This window comes from Macaca nemestrina, chromosome 5 (genome assembly GCF_043159975.1).
Source record: "Macaca nemestrina isolate mMacNem1 chromosome 5, mMacNem.hap1, whole genome shotgun sequence".
Classification (NCBI taxonomy): Eukaryota; Metazoa; Chordata; class Mammalia; order Primates; family Cercopithecidae; genus Macaca; species Macaca nemestrina.
Window position 1 is genome coordinate 101,359,550 of NC_092129.1, and position 26,725 is coordinate 101,386,274.

The following is a 26,725-nucleotide window of genomic DNA, read 5'->3' on the forward strand; positions in this document are numbered from 1 at the left end:
TTCTTAAAAGTGGAATCAATGGAGCAATGGTTGATAAAAGTGTATTTATGCTTAATTACACACAGAATGAATAAGTTCTGGTTATCATAAATATAACTTTAGAATGCTAAAATCCCTTTTACCCACTTATTCAACTTCTTATTACCCATCAAAGAAAAACATGTGCACGTGTGAATGAGATCATTTTCCCCATACTTTTATATACAGTTGTATATTTTTAAAAAGTATGGCTTTCCAGCCCCAGCCCCGGACCCTGTAGCCACCGAGATGTTGATGCCTAAGAAGAACCAGATTGCCATTTACGAACTCCTTTTTAAGGAGGGAGTCATGGTGGCCAAGAAGGATGTCCACATGTCTAAGCACCCGGAGCTGGCAGACAAGAATGTGCCCAACCTTCATGTCATGAAGGCCATGTAGTCTCTCAAGTCCCAGGGCTACGTGAAGGAACAGTTTGCCTGGAGACATTTCTACTGGTACCTTACCAATGAGGGTATCCAGTATCTCCATGATTACCTTCATCTGCCCCCAGAGATTGTGGCTGCCATCCTACGACGTAGCCGTCCAGAGACTGGCAGGCCTCGGCCTAAAGGTCTGGAGGGTGAGCGACCTGCGAGACTCACAAGAGGGGAAGCTGACAGAGGTACCTACAGACGGAGTGCTGTGCCACCTGGTGCCGACAAGAAAGCCAAGGCTGGGGCTGGGTCAGCAACCGAATTCCAGTTTATATATATATATTTATATATTTATGGACCAGAAGGATAAATGACCTTCAAGGTCATAGCTACTTTCTACTTGAACTAAGACTGGGACACCGCTTGTCCAGAGCCCATGTTCCAGGAGCCTTTGCACACATAGTTTTGCTATCTCATATCGTAATTCTGAATTGGAATGTTGAAGAAGCCAAGGATCTGAGTAATGTAATTTAAATAATTTCCCATTAAAGAAGTTGAAAAATTTTTTAAAATCTGTGGCTGTTGCAAGTCCTGCAATATCTGGGGAACTGACTTCTACAGAACAGTTTGTTCCCTAATGCTGATGAATAAATGGGGCATCATTGCTCAACAGTTTATTTACAAATGAATCTATAGAAGCATAAAATTGAGAACTGTTCTCGATTAGTTATTCTTTCATGTTTACTCAGTCAAGTATTAAATCTTCCAAAATCATGAATCTCCTTTGGGAACAAATCTTCTGGTTTTGATAGTTTCCACTGTTGGAAAGGTTTTTACTGATATTTGACCTATGCTTCTTCCTTTCCTTACTTTTATTCTACTTATCCTGTTTAGATCAGGTCCCATCATTTCCTCCAAGTGCTTATGCATGTCAGCTATGTTATGACTTATCCTAGTCAACATTTAGTCAGGCTCTCCACAGGCACTACCTTAGTATTTTTATGGACCTTATTGTCTTTGCTGGAATAAATCTCTCATAACGAGATACAATATTCTGGCCATAATTTCACTATATTTGTAGAGAAAGGGGCTAACTAACTGTTCTTGTATCCTCCATGTTATTAAATGTAATATGTGAGGTCGAAATTTAAAAAATTTTAAAAATGAAAAGCAAAAACCCTTGAGTTTTTCCTTTCATGTTACATAGTACACTTCTGTCAATGCTTAGCACACCAATTTCTCTGTTTTTTTAATGCTTACTAGGAACTCATTATTGATAGGTTTTATTTTTCAGATCACATTTAAGTAAATAGAGAAGTTGCTGTATCTGTCAGTATTTACTATTTGTTACATTTAACGTCTTTTTTACTCTTAATTTCCTCATCTGTTAATTGGAAAGAATTCCTAACTTGTAGAGATATTGTTCACACAGTACAAGAGAGCAATACACCAAAGACTAGCACAATACTTTGCACGAAGCAGGTGCTTTATAATCATTGTCTCTCCCTGCCGTATTGCCATTTTCTCTCCCTACCAGAGCCTTTTACCATCTTAAATACTCCATGTGCCGCCTAGACTATGCCTCTGTTCCCTATGGCTGGTTGCTGATTGATATTATGGCTCTTTCATTAGCCTCTTCTCTTGATCAGGTCATTATTTCCTTTTGTTTAAGTACCTACAGCCTTGTTTTTCAACCAAGTGCAGTTTCTCTGATCCAAACAGATTTAAATTCATCTGTCAGTAAAACCTCGGGAGACCATACTATGTCCTTTACTAAAATTCCAAAATAACATCTGCTGAATCTTAGAGTTCAAGCCAAAAGAAGTTATGAAGTTTGTATGGTTTAAGTTGTTCTTTGTAAACTCTGGCTGTATGCTGCTAATGATCTGTGTTTTTAATTGGTGTCTAATTTATTATTATATAATTCACGTCTTCTAGAACATAGACACAAGTCTATTTTAACATAACATGGCCTTTTTCTAATTATAAAAGTAGTTACTAGCTCATTATGGAAACTGAAAAATCAGGAGAAGTATAAAGAAAAAAGAAAAAAAATGCCTGCAATCACATTGCAGAGATAACTCTGTTAACATTTTGGTGTATTTTGCTCACATGTGTTTTATCCAAGTTAGATATAAGAAAGTATATACATATTCCTTTTTTAAAAATAGTACAGTAGATTTTAATGATTACTATTTTGTGTCTTCAATCTTCTGTCTTTCCTCAATTTTCCACAATTAAATTTGTTTCATGTAAGGCAAGAAATATTTTACCTCCTTAATATAGCATACATTTAAATCATAATTCAACAGCCAATATAAGCACATATTTCAGCTCAGTGGATTTTAAAGACTCAGAGCATTACTATAGATTTTAAACAGAAATATGATTTGGGGATTTATGTTTTTAAATATTCCTGCTTTTCATTAGGGCTGTCTTTGAAACTCATCATTATATCCTAATGATTCTTAATTTCTCCATTGCATTTTTCTTATTATAAATCTTTAAAAGGTAATAAAAATAGCAAATCCAAACTTAGATGACATAAGGGACAATTTTGTTTTCACTGTCTTTCCATAAATTAATGTGCCCTAATTTTCTTTCCTTATAATACCAAAGACCATCTTAATCTTGCAGCAACATCCCATTCATATTTTGGCTTGGCTTTAATCTTCAACTCACTTCTCCACTCCATCCCCCAATGCTTTTATTAATGCATCCTTATTATGCTGAGCATGATTCTTTATCATTGATAGGTTTTCCTAATATTTTCATAATTTCAGTAAATTTCAACCAAGTGGACTGAACACAGATGCTGCTTCGTTCTTTTGACTGACTACATGGACTTGTGTGTACATCTGAAACATTCTTGAAGGCCTATATTTTAGCTCTGGAATGATTAGAAGGCTCACAGAAAGATGAGTAGTTCTAATCTGCCCAGGAGTGCCTACATTATTGCAAGGTTTAATGTGTCTACTTGTGGGGGAAAAGCTGTTCCACTTTTCCTCTGTTGTAGTTTCTGAGGCCTACACTTCATTGCTTCAGACTTGAGTACTTCACTACTACAAACTTTCCTGTCATACAGTTTTGCATCTTCCCTCCTTGACATTCTCATTCCTGTTGCGAGGATTCTGCCAGGCTTTAATATTTATGAGCACACTAACTGGATTTTGTTCTTTTCTGTCCCCAGAATCTAACCCAATGCCTGCCATTTCTATGCTTGAATCGAAATGAACAATCACTTTATACCAATCTCCTTTACTCGTTAGAAATCATTTCAGATAAGTAACTTAAATATCATTACGAAAATGTCAACATACTGTGTTGTGATTAAACTAGGGGGCTTGGGAGTTAGTTGGCCTAAATGAGATTCCCACTTCCACCACTTACTTTCTTTGTGAACTTGGGCAGGTGATGAAACTTTGTGCCTCAATTTTTCTATGTACAAAATGGAAATGATCATAGTACTTACAGCACAGGATTGCAATTAGCTGCACACTTTTCAAGACAGCACCAATCATGCAGTACATGCTCAGTAAATTTTGACAGCAATTATAAATGTCTGTAATATAGCACCCTCAGAGATCATTCTAGACCAAGTTTTATACTAGTAAGTCCGAGAAAATAGGGTGAGATTATCTCAAAACTGGGTCAAGCAAATTTTCTCCATTGGATAAAAGCACCGAAACATCATGCTATCCTTATTCTACTTTGTACATGCCTCCTCTTTCAGGCCCACTGATTTCATAGTTTTGGATTGTCAATTTTTCAGCTAGTACAACTTTTCCTGTTTGAACCTCAATCTCTATAATTTCTGCCTATATGTATGTACGTTTTCCTTTCCTTTTTACCCTTATTTTTCTGACAATAGCATTTATATATTATACTTTTTGGAGAAACATAATTTTATTCCTCACATTTGTTTCTCAATTTTCTCCACTTTCTGCACTTCTCCCCTCTCCCCAGCCCTAACTGCTCTAACTTCAGATCATGTTAACAGGTCATTCTCAGCACAAAACATTTAGGCAGATGTTTTCTTCAGGGGCAGACTGTGTAGGAGAGTATCTCTTTGATTCTTTTTCTGTCTTTCCCTCTTCTACTTCTTTCATTCCCCTTCCTTTGTTTGTATCCTTTTTTTCTTCATAGCATGTGGGAAATGAGGATTCTGCAGTCACCCTTTAAGGTAGTCGACATAAAATCTAAACAAGATAACTCAGACTCTACAGAGGAGAGTGAACTAGTCTCCCACTCTCAGACTCTGCAGACAAAAGTGAGCTAGATAAAACATGGGGGTGTTGAATACACAACCTAAAACTGGATGAACCTTGCTTCTCCAGGACTGGCCCCCATTAGTTATTGATGGTAAGTCTTGCTTCCTGGAAGATGACTACTGTAAAATGGATAAAAACAGTCAAGTAAAACAAAAATATCTTTTGATCCTATTCCTATTATCTGAGTCTTTTAAAAAAAAAAAAAAGCAATTAATTATCATTAGAAAACATTCATTCATGTTTTATTCCTTTTTGTCTTCCTAAGAGGCTAAACAGCAATAATTAGGAACATACAAGTTCCAAACAGGGCAGCAAAAGAATAAGGAATCCATTCTGCCGAATTGGCAAAACCTGTATGTGATTTACATAAGCACCCTTTCTTTATTCTTCATTTTGATTAAATGTACCTGTTTCAGAGAGCATTGCCCATGCTATTGGTTTTGCAGGTAATTTACAGATTAAATTACTCAAGATCTAAAATAAAAGTTAGAAGAATTAAGCATACTCTGTTAAGAATTCAACATCATCATCATTATCATCATTATTCTGTAAAGGTTTGGTTTTTTAGGAAAGAAGGTTTGATTATCAAGGCACTTTTCTAAAGCCCTTGTTTTGATGGGCGAGTGATGAAGATTGCTGAGCATCTTATCTTTTTTAGGTTGTTCCACTGTAGATGTTAATAAGGACTAAGCAGAAATGATGAACCCTTGTTACTTTATGTTCCTTTAAAAATAATTTAATTGTACTACACGATCTTAAAATAGAATCAGTTAGTACATATTTCTTCTGTATTTGCTTATATGTGTGAAAAATGTCTCTATAAACATTTAAGAGATTACCTTTTATTCTCCTACTTGGGTTTGGGTCCCCTGAAATTAAAAATGAGTTATTTATTCTGGTAGATTTGGACATAAAATTGGCCAGGCTTTTCCTTTTATCACTCACAATTGTCTTTTTTTTCTCTCTCAAATTTACGAGGTCTTTATATCCGCTCCATTTTCTTTACTTTTTCCTTATAGTTCCTCTTCCAACAGTGTTTGCTTTTTACCAGTCCCTGAAGAACTTCTGTTGTCATCATTTAACATTTGAATGGCAATAATATTTTACAAAATGCTTTACAATTGCTTTTTATAAGTTATTCTCAGGCCTTCAATAACTGTTAGGTTATTATTTGTATTATAACATAGAGTTTTGCTATTATTTGTAGCCACATAGACATTCTTCCTGACTCTGCCTTTTCCAATAGATTTGGCAAGATTTCGCTGGAAATTACATTCAGTTTTAGGCAGTACAGTTTTTTTAATACGCTAATTGCAGAAGCCTTAAAACTTTCTTGTGGCTTTTTGTTCTTATATAGGAAATACCATTTTAGATCAAAAGGAAAGTATTTTATTTTGTCTCTTCAGACTCTCTGAAACATACAGGAATATGGAGTAATTTGATGCACACAATATTGAACCTGGAAAACCCTCAAACAGTACATGAGATAAAAAGTACAGTAGTTCTAAGAAATACAAGTTATTGGAATACATATTTAAAGCTTCAGGCCTATTTCTGTATGGGATTTTAAGTAGCATATTTTTAAAAAAGATCTTTGTGTCTCTGCAGTTAGCAGAAATTCTGATACATATCACCACTCAGTTGAGGAATTTAATATGAATGTTGATTTATTGATGTAGGTTATTTTAAGAATATATACATGTTTCTTCCCTTCCTGTTCCCAGATAGTCCCCAGAAGAGTGAAGCTTTGAAGCTATTTTTCCAAGTACTAAAACTTACTCAAGTCATACAATATTTAGTCATTGACTACAACTTCAGACAATCTATAACTTGGTTTTTATAAGAAACCACAACAAATACCTAGTACGTGTTTCCATCCATAGCACATTGGGAACCCCTTTAGAGAAACTTGGAGAAGGATAAGTGCTTTTGAAATGTTTTCCTTTTGGAATATCTTTATACTCTTATGTCCGCAGATATGTGCTTCCTCTCATAGTTTCTTTAAGTCTTACAAACCAAAAAACAAGTTAAGCTGTAGCCAACATTATTTTTCCTCTTGGTAATATTCTTAACTTTTGAGTTATCTTGGGCTTGTTTTTCATTTGCTTTATCACACTTTACTCAACAGTTAAATTTATTTTCCTAGGAATTTCTTCTCAGACTTACTCATATTCAATCACAGATTAAATGATTCTATTTCTACAGCATATCGTGGTAAACTAGAGAGGATTTTGGAGGTGTCTATAAGGAGTTTGGTGAAAAATAGGTACATATATATATGTATATTCTTTCTTTACCTTATATGGATATGTTATGAAAAGCAAAACATAAATGTTAGGCAGGATATTAAATATTGAATTTGTGCATAGCACCTAAATAAAATATTTCCAAATTTTTTAAATAAGAAACTAGATCTTGCTTTTGTGTACTTAACATTTTATTATAGAGTTTTATGATTTGGTTGGTTATGCATATATCCTAATCAAGATTTTTTTCAAATGATGGTTTTTCTTTACATTCTTAAGAGAAATAATTTGTGAGAAACTTTGTTTATATGAATAGGAGGTAGCAAATAGCAAAAATGTATTTATCACTTTTTCTCCATATCACAGTTCTTACATCCATTGAGCAGAATTCAAATTATTTGAACACCTTAAATTAAACATGAATGGTGTATTCATGCTTTAAATCTAAAGCTTGTTTTTCTTTCATTGATAAAAGTCCTTATTGCACAACAAGAAATTTCAAATCCAGTTAATATATTTTCTAAAATCAAACATTTCAAAATACTTGTGAAATGTTTCCTCAATAATACACAGATGTCATTTTCTCTTAAAAAGTTTTTACAAAGATCCAAATTATTGTATCAACTAAACATCTGTAGCAAATTGTTTTAGCCTCAATTTTCTAAAGTTGAAATTTCTGCTTTGTCATTACATGTTAATATATTTCCTATAATTTTTGCAAATTTTTAAGTAAGTCATTTCATGAAGCTAAAAACTATATGTCAGCAAATCTGCAAAGTGAAAATTATCCAAGTTTTTCAATTTTTTTCTTGCTTATAAACTGTTGACAAAACTTTTCCTTTGGACAGTCAATGTATTTATGTGTGAAACAGCAGAAAGAAATATTCTCATTGTACTTTGCAAAAATCTGAAAATAGACAAGACTGTGGAAGCTTGGATTTTATTAGATTGCCATTTTGATGTTATCATCTGCATAATTCATATCTAAAGATGGACATTTATACATGAGAGCATGTTTGTGAATAAACCATATATTACTACATCTCAGGATGTTCAGAAGGGATGTAAAGGCTTTCTGCAGTGTTACCACAACACATGATTTATTTCAAATGACTGTTGCAACCTCAGTAATTTGGGGACTTTCTGCAAAACAAATTTGGTCCTCCCAATTATTTTTCTTCAGGGTTCAAATGAGTGTTATTGCTGTTATTAGCATTACTCAGCCATGAGAAATTTTTGGGTTTATAATCCTCCAGATCAATGTTGTCTCTAAGTCACCTGACATGTTATCAAGGAATTCACAAATACTGTTATTCAAAAATAAACTGTTTTGGTTTCCTTTGTCTTATTGGCTCCAGATATGTATGGACATGCTTTACAAAGTGTAAAGTGGACAAGTCTATGATTGTGTGAGAAAGCTTGATTTTTATTGCTAATCGTACAACTTTGTAAGTAGGTTTTTGTGTTCAGTTTATTGCTACTCTTGTCACTAATCTGTTTTTTAAAATCATGATACTTAATTTGTACCTAAAAAATTCATATTTTTTGCTGGGTCAGGATGAATCCTTTATAGTAAGGTGTCAGTATTTTGTTTTATTTGGTAGTTTTTCTGTGTAAATAAGATATTTTGTTTAAAAAGAGAAAATTTTTCAAAGCACATAAGTCCATATTTTAAATAATCGTTATATTATTGTTTCAGTAACTTAAACATTTTATGTGGAGTATTGGGTTTCTCTTGTGTATATGATGATATACTTACTTCAGTCAGTTTGTCTTATTGGCTCCACATATGTATGGACATGCTTTATACAGTGCAGCAAAGTGAACAAGTCTATGACTGTGTGAGAAAACTTGATTTTTATTGTTAATCACACAACTTTTGGTTTGAAAGTAAATGGCTATAAAAAGTAAACCTACTTACATATAAAGTTCTCATATGATTCACATGTTTGAGTTTTTCCAAATAGAGTGCCTAACATTTTTAGGAACATTTTTAAACATCCCATGAAAATTAAGTGACTTTTCAAGTACTGAAACATTAATTTTCATTTAAGTTAGTAATTAAAGTTCTAGAAACTAAAAAATCTTAATATCGCTAACTATAATATATATGACAAAATGCTTTTTAAAGTTTGATTTTCTGAAGCTATAAATTCTAGAGTCCTCTTAAAAAACGTTTATACTAGAATTACTTTTTAAAAAATTTTATTTAATATATATATTTTTATTATACTTTATGTTCTAGGTAATTATTCGGTGTTTTAAAGAAATGAACAGGTTTTTTTATTTCTCAAACCCCACAACAATCATTATAGAATTAACTTAGAATATCAGATCTCAGCCAGTTGTTAACATCGAAATCTATTTGATAAATTTTCAAAAAAGAATAAATGAGAAAGTTAAGAAAATCACTTTAGCCCTTCTTTGGCCTTCTACTCAGCTACTCCTGAGCTGTACAGAATTTTCTTGGTTCTAGTTTTTGCAGGTAGAAATTTCCGAAAACACTTTTGGAAGCCATTATGGTATTAAATACTTTAACTATAGTTATTTCTTATATAATAGAGGTTACTGATTTTCCCTTTAGTTGTCTCTTTAAACCAGTCCTTCTCCTTCACTTTTCACTGCCATCACCCGGGGGCAGGTCTTCAAAGATCCCTCCCTAATTTCTGAACCCTAAGTACTCTCCCTGGGCAAAGTTATCCTATGCTTGCCTGCCAGTCTGTTGTTAAAAGCTGATCACATAGTAACCCTGCCCTGAAGGCTCAATGGCTTCCCAACATCCATAGAATCAGCTCCATATTTAGCTTGGCATTCAAGACCCTCCATAACGTAGGTCCAGTTTACCTTTCCAGGTAGCCCCTTGCTGTTCCTCTATATCTGCTCTCTGTGTAGATAAACTCGGTGATCTTTGGGAGAATTCTTGAGGGAGAAATGCAACCAGTAGTGAGTGATATGTAGAGCAAGTTCTAAGTGGAGGTAATAATATAAGGAGAACCTGGACCAGTTTCAGTGTTTCTAACATGTCCTTGGAACACATTGTCCCCATAGCAATTCCTGAAGGGATGTACTACCCATTCATTTCAAATAACCTCTTCCAGGAAGTTCTACCTGATCAATCACCCAAGTATGACATTTCTGTCTTGACTCATCATACATTATGCTTTGGCACTTACTAAATTCTGCCTTGTGCTATAGCTGTTTCAGTTTCTTTGGTTTATTTCTAACTATATATTTTTGGCTTTACCAAAGAAGAACCCTCGATGAGTTGCTTTTGAATGTCACATGGTACCTGAAACAACAGCTTTTGCATAATAGGAGTCTCACTGTGCATTTATGGAATCACGAATCACATCAACTTTGTTTACAAAACCTATTTAAATATTTATATATTTTATTAATACAACCCAACACATTTTGAGCAGTTTATCTGAAAACAAGATGGAATTTAAAGCAACTGAGGTTTCTTACCAACAAATATCTGGTATTCCAACAGTTTAATAATCATAATGACAACATTTAGAGAGAAAGCAACAACTCCTTCATTCTCAAAATAAAACTGTGAATTTATTTAATGACAATTCTTTCTCTGCTGCCAAATTCAGAAGAACATACTTTGTACGCAAATTAATTTTCTAAGGTTAAGTATCAAATGCAAGAAAACATTAGTGGTCAGTCATCAAAGGTACATTCTGAATCAAAATCAAAATGCTCAACAATCTTCTATGAAGAAGCTAAAAAATGCACTCTGGGTTTTATCAGAAATTAATAATTATTTTATTCCTGGTATTTAATACTGATTTTGAATATGTATAAAAGCAATAGTTTGAAATATCATAGCTGACTTGCACAAGCATATCTGATCAGTTGCTTAGTCTAAGGAGCAAGAAAGCCAAGCAGATGGAGAAAGTTTGCATTGTTTTGCAGTAGTGACAATCTATTTATGATTTTATTTTCTATTTGACCTTCTTAGGATGTCTATAAATGAGTTTACTGCTTAATACTTTTTCTATAATATAAGCCTTCTGAAAAAAAGAATAAATTATAATAATAATAAAATAAGCACATACATTCAGAGAAACTCTTCGTTTGCCTTTTTTGTGCAGGAGATGTCAACAGTAATAGCATACAGGCTTTCTAAAATAGTTTTCAAGAATATTTTTATGAACAGATTTGGTGGCAGGTTTTGTGGCAAATCAGATTGTACTCATTCAATATCATTGGCTGACAAAGCTGTCTTACTGAAGACGGGAAAAAAATAATTTTTAAAGACAGTTTTATGAACAGATTTAGGTGCACAGACAGCTAAAGCTGGAAAGGACATAACTAGTTCAGCTACTTCATTTTTTTTAGGAAAGGAAATAGAGGCACAAAGACATTTCATTAAATGACTAGTTTAATGACAAGTCATATGAATGAGAAAGATATGAGAATATAGATGTCTTGACTCCTGAAATAGTGCTCTTTACACCATTCTTATTTTACTTAGTTTTGCTAATGACATTCTAGTTTTATTTGTAATGCTTAATAGCATGGGTATGCCACACTGCATTTTACAAAAGTAATAAAACTTCAGCAACAGGAGCAACTCTTCATAGTTAGCTGCTCTTAAATCTTTAATGAGAAGGGGAAAGCAGCAGGGGAGGGAGGGGCAAAGATAGTTGTGCAAGAACTATCTGAAAAAGAAGCTATGGGAGGTTTTCATAGGATCATAGTTGCAAGTCAGGTTAGAGAGTAAAATTTTTACAATGTTGAGATCTCATGTCTGACCACCTAAGGAATTTGCCTCAAAGTGTCACCAGTAGGAACTTCACTTGCTTAATGAGTTGGAAGAGGGGTCAAGGCGGTGACAAAGTTGGGGTAAGGGCTTGGAATCACTAGTATACAAAGGAGAACTCCCTCAGCAAAGGGTCATATTTTATCTCTGCTGAGCTCTACTTATTTGCTCAAATACAATTCAGGCTGTTTGTTCACAGCCCCTTCGTCAAAAAGCTCAGAAAATTATCCTTTCATATTTTTTTAATTTGGGGGAAACGAACAAAATCACTCTATTCCTAGAAGAAATGTCCCTCTAATTTATAATTTAAATCTGAAGAAGACTTCCCCCTTTCCCAAGAATGCCTATGAGGAAAACAATCATTTTTCATGATTGAGAACAGCTTTATTGTTGACTGGTTGACAAAGGACTTTGGCCCAAAGGTCTGATTGAACCTAAAGAAAAAACTGTTACACTGAACAGTCTGGAAGAGTAAGTGTGGGTGAGAATAAACTTTCACTCTTCTGTAAGAAATAATTTCTGCAAGTTAAGCACATCAATGTCTGTCTCTTTCAAGTTAGAATTAGGAACCACACTGGCAAAGAAATAGGCTGAACTAAATCTATTTTTATCCACAATCCATATTGGCAGAACTATTTATAATTCAAACTGACTTTTCTGGGATATTCAGTATGTTTTATGTATCCCCAAAACTCAGCCAACTTTCAATAGTCAGAGGCAAATACATTTATCACAATATGGCATATTTCCTGAAAAATTACATCATGTGTAGCTAAGAGAATAATAGAAAGCTTTTGACTATTTATTGCTTATGATTATACCCACTATTTTTTATGTTAATTAAGATAGTCAAGAATGAGTTGTGTTTAAACCCATGAAGCAAAGCTTGGTTAGAGCTTAGGATTTTGATTTTTTGTTACTGCTTATATTCTCATAAGTTGTACAAGAAGAAAGTTAAGCAAATCTGTTCTTGATCCCATTTCTTCTGACCTAAGAACATTTTAGGAAAAGGTCTCTTAAACCTATTAATAAACATTTATAAAATTTTGTACAATTATACACATTTTAAATGTTTCAATTTTGTATCTATGAATCGTAATTAAAAGTAAACTATCACTTTGATAAAATATATACAAATGTAGGATTTTTCAAAATAAATTTCAAAAATGGTTTAAAAAGAAAATTAGCAGCATACTATAACATTATTAAATATTCCCTTTTTCTAAAGCTGCAGTGAAATGACATTATCATAAATCCTGCTGGAAATGCACATTATTAGAAATTCCTCTGGAGAACAGTCTATAGCAAGCTTGAGTACCTTAGCCTAACAAAGCTATCTTAAATATGTACAAACAGCTTTAGTCTCAAAATATTTTTGCAGTGTCGTTTTGTGAATAAATTTCTTCAAGTAAAAATAACATGTATTTTTGTAAATTAAAAAAAGACAAAGAAAAGTAACCTGTATTCCCAGTGCCTAGAAAACCATGATTTCACTGGTAACATATTAATGTATCTCTTTCCAGTGTTTTTCTGTACATTCCTTCTAAAATTTGAAATGCATTCCATAAAGTGTTTTATGAACCATTCTGTATATTAGTATATAGGACATATTTTCATATCACTAAATGTTATTTCTCAAATAAATTTTAAATTTTAATTATATAAATAGTCCTCTGTTATTGGACGTTTATGTCATTTCCAAATTTTAAAAATCTTAGAACAGTGCTGTGAACATCCTTATCTATTAAGCCTTTGAGCATATTCGTAATGAGTCCCTTAAGAAAATGTCCTAGTAATTCAATTTCTGGGTCAAAGTTTATTATGTATGTCGTGGCTTTTAAAACATAGTGCCAATGTGCCTTCCAAAATTGTTAAATCCATTTATTTTCTCATTATCTGTGACCAAGTGTCCTCATTTCTTCCAGTCTTTGATATCTTCAAAATGTCGGCAGTTTGCTTGGTGAAAATTACATTTCTTAATAGTTTTAATTTTCATGGCTATACTTATCAATGAAGTTAAATGATTTGTTATATTATAACTGGCCAACCAGACTTTTTTTTTCAGTGGCCTATTGGGGGTCTTACATTCACTTATTTTTTTCTAGTACTGTACATGTCTGACCTCACTGATTGGTAATTGCTGTTAAGATATCAACCCTTTATCAGAGATACGGAAAAGCTTTTTCCAGGTTCACAATTTGTCTTTGATTTTATTTATGGTGGTTTTCCAAAAACAAAATTTAAAAAACAAATTATGAGGTTGAAGTTATTAATAGTAATCTGTTAGAGGACAAAGACTATTCAAGTTGAGGAGGAAACAGAAACAAACATAGGTAGACACAGGTGAGACCAAATTCTGTATGGTCGGTCTCAGCCGCTCCTGTCTTCTCTCACTATCAGAATCCTGCCCTTCTAAAACACCAAACTAAGCCCACTTTCATAAAACGTGTGTGTTACCACACTATTTGGCATGGATCAACTTACTGTCTTGTCTGGCTCCTAGATAATTCCTGTAATCATTTATAAATTCTCAACCTGATGGTAAGCAATTTAAGGACAGGAATACTTTTTTATATTTCTTTTCTATTCTTCATAGTTCTAGCACAAAACTCAGCAGGTAATAAGCCTTAAACAATTACTTGTTCATTGATTACAGATGTGTTTCTTCCCTTGTATTCTGTGACCAAATCACTGTTTTTCCTTTCTCACAGATTTTATTGAAGCTACATCTCTGTGAAAATCACTGAGCCATTTCAAATGAAATGATTTCTGTTCAGTCAAATCTGTATTCAAAGTAACCGATTTCCTCAAGTCATAGGTAAATTCAGTCAAAATAGTTGATTTGGTTTGCGTTGACCTGGCTTGTGCTCAGTCACTGAAAACACAGCCTAGCATGAAGTTGGTTTTCCTTGTGGTATCTGTTACTGCTTGCTGAGTGAGCTGTATGGCAAAAGGGCTATTGTTCATTCATGGAACAATATTAAATAATCAAAGAAGCTATGAAAGACTGGATTTTAAAATATTTCTGGACACTCTTTTAGAAATGTACAATGTGTTTTTAATATAATATATATATTTTGAATGTATTTATAACTATACATGACCTAGCACAATTTTATAATTTTAAAACAATAACCTTTATGAATTCTATACAAAACTCGATATTTAGAAAGTAACATTTTAGGTTCGTGTACATCTTTTAAGAGATTCTGGTCTAAGCTTGCCAGTTGAAATCTATGTACTACATGGTAAAATGTGTACCTGTGTGTGTATTTGAACATGTACACAATAGTACATGTGTTGCCACATTAAAATCTTGAAGCAGTTGCCAAATAAGGAAAATTAGCTGCTATCACTTTTTAAATGTGAGAAATGTGGCCTTAAAAGTAAGTATTAACTTGTAAATATACTATTCTTTGGGTAAATGCCTGTTTTCTGGTATGCCTTTGATGATCAATTAACATATTTAAAAGGTAAATATATATTAGACTTTTAAGTAAAGAATTTTCTAATATTTAACTGAAGAGAAAATAAAATGTTCCTCTACAGAATTTGAAACTGACTTAATGTATGAGTTGGTGCATAAGAAGTAGTAGACCTTTGAAGCTTAAAGTTTAATTCTTTTTAGATCATCTAGAACTTGAGTATGTTCATGTCTGTTTCTCATAAATGCACATTATAAACACTATCTGTCATCATCCTATGAAGTGTGGTGCAGTTGATAGTTTTAGTGAGCAAGAAATCACTTTCGGGTAAAAGTCATTCTTTAAGATTAGTGATAGGATCTGCTAAACGGAGTCTGCAATGGAGAAGTTTTCACCAGAGGACTTGTGAATTATGCAAACACTGGGCCGCATTCTTTGACACCACCTATTACTAACTAACTATTTGGAGTTCCTTTAAAGGAAAAAAAAAAAAAAAGTAGTTCCTACCACCACCCAGTAAAAAAATGTACTCTGCAATCTTTTCTTGTTTTGCATATGATTGGTAGCATACCTTTTAACTGCTGTAAGTAATAAAAATATATATGTGCAAGTTGGCTATAAGAAATGCCAAAGTTTCACCTAATAAAATTTTGGTATGCCTCAGTTTTCAAAGTAAATTTGATTTATTTGAGCCACCAGCCATCCGATGACAGCCCTGTGTTTTTTTATATGAGTCATGTCCCAAGGGGTCTAGAATATGCCAATGGTGTACCTTGGATTGGATCCAGTGTCCGCAAACAGGTTTTCATTAGACTTTGATGCCGGTCGCATTTGGGAGCAGAGAGGCTGCTGAAAACCAGCTTTACTTTGGGATCACCTCTGTCTTTTAGAAAAAACAACAAAGATCTTTTTTAGCAAAGCTTTGCGCCTCCACATTGTAGGTGTATGGTAATATTTTAGAGAGCAGTAATCTGTTATTGCAGGTGGTCGGGCTTCAAGCACTTCCGTATTTTGAGAATAGATCAGACAAAGTACAACAACTTTTATTGAAAAATTGCCGAATTTGAAAATTAGAAACACATTTTCTGTGGCTAAGATTAAGTTAGCATGTATTACAGTCACTTGGACTTTTCTGTAGCTCTAAAGGGAATATAATTACATAGGTTATTCCACATGTCATGAGATTGGAACCTTAATCACACTTAGAAATCTTTATCATGCTGACGTAGATCCTTACTCTTTAATCTCTTGAGTAATCGAAAGACTTTTCTATTTTTTTTTTTTTTAAAGAATATGGAGTAGGCAACTCAATGAGAAATAAAGCAAACCCACCTTTTATTTTTATGCAGTAAAAGCCAGTTTTATTTCTGATTTTAAGAACTGTATTGTATTCTTTCATGCTCTCAGAGAAAGTTATATGTGAAGATGGAATCAAAAATTATTTAAAATTTGTTTTTAGACACATATGTATCCACGTGAATGTGTGTATATATACTGTATAAAGTTTAGGTAGAACTTCATTTAAAAGTGAGATTTAGAGTCTTTTTTTTAATATCAAAGAAAACACTAGATGTATGTTGTTTACTTGGTGAAAATAAAGCCTAAGAGTTTTATCCAATAAAAATAAAGGAACAACAAAAAGAAGTCCAATTTTTATCTAAGGCCAAGAGAATTCCAAGAGACCAAAGGTAACAGAAATATTACTAAAGATCCAGAAAATAAACAGGACATTAGTTGTCATTCAAGAATTTAATAACGGCCGGGCGCGGTGGCTCAAGCCTGTAATCCCAGCACTTTGGGAGGCCGAGACGGGCGGATCACGAGGTCAGGAGATCGAGACCATCCTGGCTAACCCGGTGAAACCCCGTCTCTAGTAAAAAATACAAAAAAATAGCCGGGCGAGGTGGCGGGTGCCTGTAGTCCCAGCTACTCGGGAGGCTGAGGCAGGAGAATGGCGTAAACCCGGGAGGCGGAGCTTGCAGTGAGCCGAGATCCGGCCACTGCACTCCAGTCTCGGCGACAGAGCAAGACTCTGTCTCAAAAAAAAAAAAAAAAAAAAAAAAAAGAATTTAATAACATTGTCTTCTCACTTGGAGAATTGATCCTGTTTCAAAATAGGAAAAAATATTTTATTGCTCTTTCTCTCTGTAATATACAGAAGGGTGCTGCATATTTTCAAATGAAAAATATATTTTGAACCCCTCTAGTTTGGATCAAAGTCAGGTCTACAGTAAGAACTTCAATCAACCAATCAAACAAGTACAGAATTTATCTATTTTATAAATAGAAATAAAAAATGACAGAGTAGACTATTATATAATTAAGTGGTCAGTGAGATGGTGTAGGCTACTGGCTTTCAAATTTTGCCTAGGTAACCCCTATTTTTTTATTAACTTAAACCACAGCTTCCATGTTCTTAAGTGAACATCTAATATTTTTATTATAGCTTTACATAGATACATAGGGTGTAATCTCCAATGCATTATAAATATCAGCATTTTCACTCTTAAATATATTCAATAAAGTCTAAGTATCATAGTTATTTGATACTCATCATCTATTTTAAAAGTATACTGACAGATTGCAAATGTGCTCAAAGGTATTTCTAGGGAATGAAAATGCTGTGAAGCTAAGTTGGAATGATACACAAGATATACATTTATTTAAAAATATACAGTTTGCACAGTTACGAGTAAAATTTATGCTACATGTATTATACCTTGAAAAGCTGTTAAAATATACAAACAAGTTAGAAGTTTTAGATTATTCCTTTGACTTATGTTTTTTTCTACTTCCTCTGTAGAATCCCATCCTGGTATAGTATATTTTCAGTACTTTTTATCTCTTATTGATGGTCCCGTAACTCTCTTCAACAAAAATGTATATATAATTGTAAATTTAAATATTTTTATAACATAGGACATAAAGCTATAAATATTAAAACATTTATTTGATATTGGAATTTTATAATTAGCACTCAACTGATCAAAAGCAACATGCATATACACCACATTTTTATTATTAGATAAAAAAATTAAAACACTTACTGGAGATGTATAAATTAATGAGATGCATAGAACTGTTTCTTTTACATTTAATTATTTCTTTTCCATTACTAATTGCCAAGTTGAGACAAAATTCAACATCAATTTTGTTCCAATTCTTTTGTTTTTATACATTTAAGCACCAAGAAACCCTTTCTGCATAAATCACAAGATGGACAAGAGTCTGCAGAAACAATTCGTCCCAGGTTTTTAATTCCTTTAGGGATCTATGTCATATGATGACCTATTATATAAGCGTTTTAATAATCTAAACTCAATTAGGTCCTCTCTCAATTTTATTAAAAGCAAAAACTTGAAAGTCACCTGACTTGCAAAAAGTCAGTCATTACAACCATACAGTTGTATTTTTTTAGCATTTATGCCAGTATTTTGAATGTTTTTATTTGCTTGGCACAGTGGAAGTTTTTACAGTTTGGTAAGATTTTGGTTGGGTAAGAGGTGTGCCTTTCTTTTATAAATGGGAAGAAAGTTGGTTGTTAAAGGAACACCTTTATCTAGGTGAGTTCTCATGCAGATCAGTGTTACAAAGGAGTATACATGGAAACTGGGAATCTGAAAATTGGTTTAATTAAAGAAATCCTTAGCTGTGTATTCTTTAGAAAGCTTTCTTCATGTTCAGGAGCATCCAGACTCAGTATGAAGATTGGTACAGTCATCAAGAAGCTTCTAATTAAACTAAAGAGCTTCTGCACAGCAAAAGAAAATATCATCAGAGTGAACAGGCAACATACAGTGGGCAAAGGATATGAACAGATACTTCTCAAAAGAAGACACTTATGCAGCCAACAGACATATGAAAAAATGCTCATCATCACTGGTCATCAGAGAAATGCAAACCAAAACCACAATGAGATACCATCTCATACCAGTTAGAATGGTGATCATTAAAAAGTCAGGAAACAACAGGTGCTGGAGAGGATGTGGAGAAGTAGGAATGCTTTTACACTTCTTGTGGGAGACAGTGTGGTGATTCCTTAAGAATCTAGAGCTAGAAATAACATTTGACCCAGTGATCCCATTACTGGGTATATACCCCAAGGACTGTAAATCATGCTACTATAGAGACACATGCACCCGTATGTTTATTGAAGCACTATTCACAATAGCAAAGACTTGGAACCAACCCAAATGCCCATCAATGATAGACTGGATAAAGAAAATGTGGCATATATACACCATGGACTACTACTATGCAGCCATAAAAAAGGTTGATTTGAGTTTATGTCCTTTGCAGGGACATGGATGAAGCTGGAAACCATCATTCTGGGCAAACTATCACAAGGACAGAAAACCAAATACTGTGTGTTCTCACTCATAGGTGGGAATTGAACAATGAGAACACTTGGACACAGGGTGGGGAACATCACACACCAGGGCCTGTCGTGGGGTGAAGGACTGGGGGAGGGATAGCACTGAGAGAAATATCTAACGTAAATGACGAGTTGATGGGTGCAGCATGCCAGCATGGCACATGTATTCCTATGTAACGAGCCTGCACATGTACCCTAGTATAACAATAATTTTTTTAAAAAAAGAAGAAGTTTGCTGGCAGTAGGAACTACATCTGGGTGCCAGTGCTGGGAAGGGGAACAGATACATCACAGCAGCTGGAGCTGAGCAAGGCTTGTAGCAATGGGCAGGCTTCAGATATTCAGAAAGGGGCGAGGAGGGCATTCCAGGGGAGGGGCTCGTTTAAGCAAAGGCATGAAGACAGAGTTGACATGTTCTGTGCAGGAGAGGAGAAAAAGACTGCCTCAAACACCTGTGTTGGGTGGGCCCAAATGAAAATCCAATCCTGAATGCAAGGATATTGGACCTAATGTCATGAGAAGGACCCTCAAGAATTATTCTAAGTTTTATCCCCGAACTCTTACTTTATCAATTCAAAATGTCAGTGGGCATATTTGGTTATAAAGACCCTTTCTAGAAAAAAACAGCCCTTGAAATTAACTTAGCATTCAGAAAAGTGCATTAGAGAAATCAGTTTCTGTGTAAAAAGTTTACAGTTACTTGGAATTGATTCTTCATTCAACACATTTATGAAGTCACAGCTATTACATGCACTGGGCATTGGGTGGCCTTATGGACATCTTTTCAGCCCACACCACAAAATCTAGATTCCTCATGTACTGGCCACCCAGAGCTCTTCTGTTAGAGTGATGCTGGATAAAGGATACTAAAAATGGTTGCTGATGTTGAGGGGCACCCTCAAAATTTCCTTGATACTCTATCTTCTTGTTTGGCCTAGTGCCTCCTCAAAGTCTACAGTTCCTATCCTGTGCTATTACACTACCTAGATAAAATAAGAGATGATTTTTTCTTATCTAACTGGTGAGCATAGTTGGTATCAGTGGTATAAAAGTTTTAAAAAATCATAAACACACAAACACAAACACCTACATTCAAATGTATTCACCTCTAGTTTGTGAAATAAACCACATCTAAAATACAGATTTTTTAGAAGAGTTTCCTTTCAAATTCATTTCTGTCAGAAATAGTCCCCAAGCACTCTGTGGTTACTGATCTTATTTTTAGGGCAAACCATATTTATATCAGCTCCAAGCCTTTTCAATCTTTGTAAAAAGATAACAAAGATGAAAAGGAAAGCTGATACCAAAAAGTTGCCCCAAATTCTAGAAGAGTCCACTTTTCTTCTGTATGTTGTATTCAACTTTCAGTCTACAAACCTGACTCTCCTATGCCAGGCAGCACTCTCTTCCTCTCTGTACCCACACAGACTTGCATGTACAAAAATGACCTATGAAAGTACATGTTTTTCTGCATTACATTGTTATGGGCTGTGTTTTGTTCATCTTTAAATCCTTAGAACTTAGCAGGTTCTTAGTACATGATTATTGCTCAATATATGTTTGTTGAATGAATGAACAAACTAATAAGACCCTGGTACCCACTACGTAAATAAAAAAGAAAAATAAGCTAACAACAAGCATGGATTACAGTTTTGTGCAGGCATATTTTTTAGGATTCATTAATTACAGTGGACCTATGACATTTAAAGTTTTGATTTTTGTTTTTGTCTTGTTTTGCCCTACAGCAAGTGTGTGTGTGTAAAAATGTGTATGTGGTATGTATATGATGTGTGGTTTATATGATAAAATAGCCTTCACTGTCACCTGGAAATCCTAGAGTTTGATCTTATGTTTCTGCCTCTATTCTATTCCCACAATTTTCTGTGCTCTTATCATATCTGCTTGCTGCCACCACACACACAGACACACACACACACACACACAGACACACACACACACACACACACGGGAGGGGGAGAGAGACAGAGAGAGAGAGAGATTGAGAAACACAGACACACATACATTCCATCTCTAAGGTGAAGTGGTAAGAAATGGGAGATAAAATACAGAAATATGGAATGATCAGAGTCTCTCCTCACTTTTCGGTGAATCATCTAGCCAACACAAAGTGAGATTTGCCATTTTAATTGCCTTGCCAATAGCTCTCTTTTGGTTTCCTTGATCTTTTGGGGTAGTTTTGTGGGTTTGGGGTGTTGGACATTAAAAGCAGCGATGTTGGAGGTAGAGGCTAAGCTGGATAAACATGAAGGACCCTCAGGGTTCTTGGGCATGTGGAGACCCTCTGGTGGAAAATGAAGTGGCATGTCTGAGATTCCTGCTGATGTGGGGTAGGGACTAAGTAATGACCCAGCTTGTGAAATCAGCCCTCTGGGGCTGGCATAGAGTCATAAACCAGGCCAATTAAATTCTTAGAGGAAAATATAATTGTGTAAACTTCAAATGTTGAGTTGAACTATTCAACAGTAAGTTGTTCTTTTAACTGCCAACAGTGCCTGAGCCCACTTCTTCCTGTTATGCCAGCAACTAATGGCAGCTCTGGGTTTGGGTTTCTGGGTACTGGGAGGGAAAAAAAAGCCTTTTCCCAAAGTTTTAGTGTCCCAACAGTAAAACTGAAGTGATAGTGATAATATGGATGATATTAAGATACTTAAAGTTGATACTGGAATGAACTAAGACTTCTGGGCCATTGGAATGGAGTGAACATAATAAGAACTATATCATTCTTGGTGGGCCAGAGGGAGAAACGTTATGGAATGAATTGTGTCCCCCTAAATTTCATATGTTGAACTCCTAACCCCCAGTACCTCAGAATGTTACTCTATTTGGAGATAGAGCCTTTAAAGAAGTAATTCAGGTAAAGTGAACTCATATGGTGGGCCCTAATCCGAAATGACTGGTGTGCTTATAAGAAGGGGAGATTAGGACACAGTACTGCACATGCGCAGAGGACAGACCATGTGAGGACACAGCAGGAAGGCAGCCATCTGCTAGGCAAGGAGACAGGACTCAGAAGAAACCAATCCTGCTGATACCTTGCTCTTGGATTTCCAGCTTTCAGAGCTTGGAGAACTAAATTTCTGTTGTTTAAGTGACCCAGTCTATGGTATTTTGTTATGGTAGCTTTAGAAAATGAATATAGTCACCTCGTCTGGGAAATATTATTTTCTAAGTCTCCTTATTTTCTAACTCAGTGAACTTTGTAAGTGATGGACAGTATGGAGAAGATTTAGGTTCTGAGAGGCCTGAAGCTTATACAATTTTTGAGCCTTCTCCTCAAGAAAAAAAATTAGGTTTAAGAAAGCAAATATTTACAGAATAAAAAAAGAAATCACAACACATTTTAAAATTGTAAAGTGCTGACAAATTAAAAAACACATGACCACGTGAACATTGCCCAGGCCTCTCTCTAAGGGCTGTTTAAATAGGAGCCCTCAGTGAGGCTTGTGCTTGGTTAGCTATGTGGTAAATGACCTGTTGAAATGACAGAAGGAGACCAGATTCCTCTATGGCTAGGTTTTCTGTCTCTTCATCCTCTTGTTAGCTTCACTACAGCAAATTTGTAGATACAAATTGGCTCTTTCTCGTGAGCCTCTACTAGGCCCTTAGTTTATGTTTCCGTCTAGCCAAATCATCTTTTCACACAAACATGGTGCCTTCTGGAAGAATCCTTGCAAATACCATGCCCTGTGTCCTAGTCGTGATCAGCTACTCTTTTCAGCAGCCTTTTGTGTAGATCCCTGTAATTAAGCACTCTTGGCCCTGTCAGTTGCAGGTGATGGAGCAGAGTCAGAGTTGGTGCCCCTGGTACAAAAAAAGCTCCTCTGCAGTTGCACTGAAAACCTGAGAATTTTGGTGAAATTTTCCAGTTTCAGAATTCACTGGATCTCAAATTGGATCACTAATCTGAGGTCATTTCCTTGACCCTTTTTCCATTTTCACAGGCAAAGCTTCCCTTTTGCTCAAGACAAAAACTCATAAAACTGTGCCAGAGAAATATGATTTTTTTTCACACTTCACAAAGCTGTCAAAAAGCCTACGTTTGCCAGTTTTGCTTTTAACACGCAAAACCTTTCATATGGCTCCAGGCACAACCCAGAATCTTGTGGCCAACTAGTTGGATTTCTTTCCAAAGGAAACAGTAGAAGCATTGTCGGAGAAGAAGATGGTATTGAATTCAAACGGAGCTGGCTGGGGTGTTATTCATATGCAAAAGTACAGAAGCACTGGCTTCTTCAGGGACAACTTTTATTTCAGAAGTAGGTTTAACAGCACACAGCAGGCATGGGATGTGTGTGTGTGTGTGTGTGTGTGTGTGTGTGTGTATTACACAGTAATTTCACATTTTGGATAGAGATCATGTTTTTCAACTCCATTTTGCAAATGAGACATCTAGAGAGCAATCCAGTAGAGGCATTGGGACATAGGCGGATCAGTTTTATCAAATTATATCTGAGCCCCTTACACATGACTCAGTCTTAACAGCTTGTCCTGGGACTTCTCATATTTTATGCTTTCCTTTTTATTTTTTTCCATGCACTCTAAGGATTTGGTTAACAAAAATCTATTATATTTGACCATGTACTTTCTCCCTCATTTCTTCTATTCTCTACAACAGTGATGCCCAAGTGTGGTCCCTGGACTGGTAGCATCAGCATCACCGGGTAATTAATTAGAAATGCAGATTCTCACTGAATCAGAGTAAGTATACTAAATGGGGCTCAGTAGTCTGTCATTGAACATGCCCTGTAGGACACATTGAGCCCACGAGGTGAGTGCTATTATCCAGAGGCTTAGGGAGGCTGTGTGCCATACCCACAGCCAGGATGGTACTTGGGGATAGCTTGGAGATTGTTACCTATGGCTGCCCAACCAGTCTTCATAAAGCCCTCTTCTCTGCTTGCTAGTCTCTGCTTGCTAGGCAACATGAGATAAACCCCTATATTTTATTGCTTCCTACTCACAAGTCCTTTATGATAAAAATTCTGGACATATTATCTCCAAGGGCACATAGCTGGTAAGTAGTGAAACCAAGATTCCAAGGAGGTATGCTTGGATTTGACTCCTGTGCTTTCTTCTATACCTTGCTGCTTTCTCAGAACCAATTGTTCATAACGTGTAGCACTGGACTTGGTGGAGGACACAAAGTTAAACAATAGAGGGTCCTGACCCTTAAGGAGTTTAGGATCTAATGGGAATGCTGGCCTGTGGCTTTACGCATTCATGGGAGGTAAGGTTCAAGAGACCTAGAATGCTGCTTTGGGAAAAACTGAGGCCATAAAGTCAACAGCTCTAGATTTGAGTCCTGGTTCCACAAGCAATGGGCAAGTTATTATTAACCTCTCCAAACTTCAGTTTCAACATTTGATAGTGGCAATAATACCTACCTCATGGGCCTGTTGTGAGGACATATTGGGATTGTATATATCAAAGGTTTAGTCCAGTGCCTGATGAACAGGAAATAAATGTTATTAACATTCTTGTTATCATTACCTACCGAATAGGGTTGTTGGCAGAGAGGAAAATAAGGATTATAAAATTCCAGGCATGAATGATTAAAGCACTGTAAACTAGATGGATAGAAAGATAGATAGATAGATAGATAGATAGATAGATAGATAGATAGATAGATAGATAGATAGATAAATTTCCAGGCACGTCATGGGCCTTCAAGAAATGGTGTGCATTTTTATTTCTTTATTAATAAGTGAAATTGTATACAGAAGTATTGGCTGAGATGTCATCTCCTTATGCAGATCAGTTGGGTGATGGCTGAGAGAGCTAGAAGCTGAGAGGAAGAGAGGGAAGTACAAAAGGAGTGTGGAATAACTGGGATTCCCACACTTGGGTATACTAAAAGCAGCTCTGTGAATATTGAGATGTGCTATAGGCTTGATCACTTAAATATTACTTCTTCAACCTTTTTTGAAATACTGAATTTGGAGAAAAATGTAGGTCAGCAGTCACAGGATGTGAAATATAGGACACATTTCACGGACGTCAAAAGATTCTTGTAAATTTTGCAAAAAGGGATACAGCAAAAAATAAAAATAAAAAATCGATGGGGCCCAAACTGAATTTGTCACCTCTACTCTGTTTAATCACATCAGGCATTTGCTGAATGCACTTGGTTAGCTGTGTTTTCTTAACCATGGAGTACAGTCACAGACTGTCTAAGGAAACCTTAGCAATCATACACTATCTGTAGCTTGGGGTCTATGTACAGACTCCTGCCTAGAGATTGTGTTCATATGCTTTTTTAGTTTTTTACTAAAATCAAATCCAAGTCACATAGATAGAATGTAAAAAGTAGCTTTGCATTACAAACCTTCATAGAAATAGAACCTATTTGTTACAGAGCCAATTTTTTTCCAGGATCTTTGGGAAGAATACATTTTATAAGACTGGAATATTCTGAGTTTTTAATTTTTTTTTAAGGAAAGAATGGAATATCTAAAGTACCCTATAATCTCCAGAGAGATGAGACAGGAAATACCAGCTCGAAGCTTACAAAAATGGTAATGACCAAATTTCCCAAGAAAGTAATCTTACATTTTATGGTCATCAGTTCACTTTACACATGAATAAACAGTGATAAAATAAGGTGATGTATAAGCAAGTTGGTAACCAGCTGTGCCTTTTATAATTATACAGATGCCCTAACTCTTGATGGAGGAGGCGTTAATTTTTTATAGTGTAGGACAATTACTACATTTGTTCATACAATTCTCTTGGAAGGCAACAATCCTGCATTAACTAAAGAGTTAACATATGACATATTGTTTACATCAGGTTCCTGCTACCTGGTTTCATGCTACTCATTTCCGATTGGCAGAAGCACAGTTGTGGAGCCAGACTATTGAACTGCAAACTAAGCTAAACAGAACTGAACGCAACTTTGTCCCGGTTGCCCCTATATGGTGTGTCTGCACACCTGCTGGCCTCGGCAGCTGCTGGGCTAGCCCCTTGTTTATGGGGCTCCCCTCTGCCCCTGGGTCCACTTTTTCTGCCCTCACTTTCCACTTCCACCCCCTACCCCCATTTCCTTCTCATTCTTGTGGGGTCTTGCCCACTGCCTGGGAGAGGTCTCTGATGAGCCATCAATGTTTTGCCTTCTGCTTCTTAGTTTCCTATTCTTTGCCAGTCATTTAAACCTGAATGTCAGCTTGACTATTCTTGTATATTCTCTGCTCAGATTTGGCAACTCACCTGCTGACACATGGT

At 35.3% G+C, this 26,725-nt stretch overlaps 1 long non-coding RNA gene and 1 pseudogene across 1 annotated transcript in view; one reads left to right on the forward strand and one right to left on the reverse strand.

The window, feature by feature from the left end:
• Positions 1–26,725, reverse strand: part of LOC139363160 (uncharacterized) — a 176,072-nt gene that overhangs the window by 56,327 nt on the left and 93,020 nt on the right. The gene's annotated exons all lie outside the window — the stretch shown is intronic.
• On the forward strand, positions 247–762 carry LOC105496717 (small ribosomal subunit protein eS10-like; annotated as a pseudogene).